This window comes from Aphis gossypii, unplaced genomic scaffold, assembly GCF_020184175.1.
Source record: "Aphis gossypii isolate Hap1 unplaced genomic scaffold, ASM2018417v2 Contig00213_ERROPOS63693, whole genome shotgun sequence".
Lineage (NCBI taxonomy): Eukaryota > Metazoa > Arthropoda > Insecta > Hemiptera > Aphididae > Aphis > Aphis gossypii.
This window is the reverse complement of record NW_026083029.1, coordinates 52181-56069: the sequence shown is the minus strand read 5'-3', so window position 1 is coordinate 56069 and position 3889 is coordinate 52181. Positions and strand designations below refer to the sequence as shown.

General features: G+C 29.6%; 1 pseudogene; it reads left to right on the top strand.

Moving 5' to 3' along the window:
- The first annotated feature begins 318 nt into the window (after positions 1 to 318).
- On the top strand, positions 319 to 2848 carry LOC126553344 (WD repeat-containing protein 36-like; annotated as a pseudogene).
- The last annotated feature ends 1041 nt before the right edge of the window (positions 2849 to 3889 follow it).

The window sequence follows — 3889 nt, the reverse complement described above, 5'->3', positions numbered from 1 at the left end:
ATTCACTTAAATAAATTAAAATTGTTTATTATAATACTATGAGAAGTTATTGATAAATAGTAAATTGTATTTTCTTATTGGTCTCTATTAGTTATTGATAAAGTACAAACAAAGATGAATCTAAATGTATCGTGTGTAAAATAAAACAACAGACTAAAGTCGTCTATAATATTATTATGAAATCGATAAAACCATAAAATCGATAAAATTATATTATCGATATATGATATACTATCGATAGTTAATAACGATTGTTTAGTTTTTACGATAACCGTTGGACTATTTAGCGCTAGTGTCACTGTTTCATTATTACTCCAGCGAGTCCGCGTTCTATTTATCTTTTATCTATGGTTTATACTAGTTGTGGAAATAATATATATGCATGGCGACGAGGGATAGAAGTGAAACACATGTATACAGGTCACAAAGCAGCTATCAAATTATTGTTTCCATTTGCGGCTAATTTAGTGTCTATTGATGAATCAGGAGTTCTTAAAATTTGGGATGTAAAAAGTGAGAGTTTATACAAAGAAATTCAATTAGACTTCACTGCAACAGCTATATGCCATCCACCAACGTATACTAATAAATTATTAATTGGCTCAGCTGAAGGAAAATTACAGCTGTGGAACATAAAAACAGGATCTATGATATATGAATTTAAGGGTTGGAATAGTTGTGTGACCAGCTTAGAACCAGCTCCAGCTGAAGACATGATGGCAATAGGATTGAGTAATGGAAAAATTATTTTGCACAATTTAAAGTTTGATGTAACCAGCATAAGTTTTACACAAGATTGGGGTTCGGTTACACGTATAAGTTTTCTTATTAAACGACAATTAATGATAACTGGGTAGTCCAAAGGGCACTGTAGTAGTTTGGAATCTCGAGGAAGGAAAAGTTGACAGCTTAATTATTAAAGCGCATCATGGACCAGTTTGTGGTCTTCAGTGTTTACCTGACGAACCACTTCTTGTGACTTCGTCTTCTGATAATTCTTTGAAAATGTGGCGTTTTGACATGTCTGATGGTTCGGCCAGTTTGTTTAAAATATGTGAAGGTCATTTCAAACCTCCTGTTTCTATTCGTTTTCACGGGGCGGATGGTGCTAGTATTTTAAGTTCTGGCAATGATTCATCATTGCGTGTCTTCAATACAGTCACTGAAATTGTGAATAAAAGTTTTGGACGTGCATCATATAATCGAAAAGCTTCTAAAAAAAAATGGAAATAAATGGGCTGATCCTCTTATAATGCCTCCAATATCTACTTTCACATCAGAAACTACACGAGATAAAGAATGGGACAGCATTGTTGCTGTACATAGAGGCATACCGACTGTAACTACTTGGTCATTTGACAAGAGTAAAATGGGAGAGCATAAGTTATGTCATGAAAGATTTAAGAAAAATGTCAGTGGGCAGAAAGGAATCAGCGCCACATGTGCATGTCTTACGCATTGTGGTAATTTTGCAGTTGTTGGATACAGTTCTGGTCACATTGATAAGTACAACATTCAGTCAGGCTTACATAGAGGAACTTATGGAGAACCAATAGCCCATAAATGTGTACGTGGAGTCTATGTAGACACACTTAATCAAATAATGGTATCTGGTGGCTCTGATACATTTTTAAAATTCTGGAATTTCAAAAAATTAAGTATGTCACATTTATTTTAAAATATATTGATTAAATAGCATTTTATTAAAAATATTTTATTTTTTTTTTGCAGATTTATTGTCTAAATTGGAGTTGGATGATACAGTTTCATTATTTAGCTGGCACACAGAAAGTTCATTCCTTGCAGTTGCTTTAGATAATTATAACATTAGTCTAGTTGATATTGATACTCGCACCATCATAAGAAAGTTTACTGGTCACCGAGGTCTTTTAACTGATTTGACATTTAGTCCAGATTCCAGATGGTTAGTTTCATCAGCAATGGATTCAACCATTCGTACTTGGGACATTCCATCATCATCATTGATTGATATACTTAAAGTAAGTTACCTGATATATTTATGATTGGATCATAAATATTATATAATTATATATATTTAATTGTTATAATATTTTAGGTTGATACACCTTGCGTTTCATTGACATTTTCTTCTACCGGTAGTTATCTGGGTACGGCGCACGCTGACCGTTTGGGAATATTTTTATGGTTAAACCAAACAATATACAATCATGTTAGTTTACGACCTATCACTGTGAAGAAGATACAGATGAATATATTTCCAAATTGGAAATTCAAAACTTAATAACTACGAGCGGCCTAAATGACGCTGGATGGCAGAGTCTATTAAATTTAGATGCTGTCAAAAAAAGAAACAAACCAGTACAACCACCTAAAGCTCCAGCTGCTGCTCCATTTTTCCTGCCTACTATACAATCAGTAGACTTTCAATTCGATTTAAATGGAGTTGGTAAAACAGATACAAATATTAAAATTCCGGAAACAGTTATGCATACTGTTTTTGCTCAACAACTTAAAAGCTACTTCGTCAAAAGATTATCAAATTTTATTTGATCAATTAAAATTAATGGGACCATCAGCTTTGAACTATGAATTAAGAAGCTTATCGCCAGAAGCAGGAGGGACTTATGAATTAATAATTAAATTTTTAAATCTTTTAAATGAAATATCAATCAAAAACAAAGACTTTGAGTTAATACAATCATATTTGGGTGTATTTTTAAAATATAATGGACGTGCATTGGCCCAGCGACCAGAAGCAATCAACAGTATTGAGGAGATATCAAAACATAATGCATGGGAGCATTTACAAAATAACTTTTTATTATGTCTAAGTATTATTGAATATATGAAAAATAATTAATAAGCATTTATTTGAGTTCTTGTTTATTTTTTTAATGCTTGTGTTAAGCATTTATACATTTATACAGTTTAATATCTAGTTAGAATTATTTAATTGATCATAGATAATACAATATAATTTATTAATTAAACAAATAATCAAATACAATTCAAGAATCAATATTAATACATTATAATACAACTTAATAAGGTATTTAAAAAACATATTTATTATATTGTTTTTAAATTATAACATCATATATTATGGTGTTAAGTTAAACGTAAAGTAATTTTAGTTAAATATTGAAATGCTAAATATTCTGTTTCCGAATATGGAATTAAAAATGTGTGTTGTTATTCAACAATGTAAAAGATACAGTTAAAAATTTATGTATGATCAACAACATTAATTTTTTTTTAAATAAGTGTTGTATGATAATAAAATAGCCTTATATATATTATATACTTGTATTTTTAAAATATGACTAAAATTTATGAAATAATTAATCATTTAAGACGGTTTTACAATTCATTGTGATTTGAGTAAAAATATATAAAATCTAAAAATCTATAAAAATCTATGCCCCATAAAAACAAAGAATATAGATGATCAACCCCATGTTGTTGGGAGTGTTGGGACCGAAAGGAAAAAGAAAAAAGACGTCATAATAGTATACAATGTAATGCATTTTAAGAATGTGTGATCAGACCATTTTTGGTAAGTACCATTTATACTGTTATACCACTGCTATTAGTTACTACTCACAACGATCAACAGGGATGTAGCGACCTTATGAAATATTTTTTAGATACTTGTTAACAGATTAAAAGAATAAAGTTACTTTTTAAAAGTATTTAAGAATAAACACAGAGCTCAGATACTTATTTGGAATGTCCTTAAAACTTATAAATTGAATACTCTGTAAAAAAAAAATGCAAGAACAAATACAGAAAAGTATTTTAATAATGTATTTATAGATACTTTCAAATTTTTTACTTACAATTTTTCTTATGTTTTAACCTAACTGAACTGAATTAATTGTATAGATCATTTTAGTATTTTTTATTT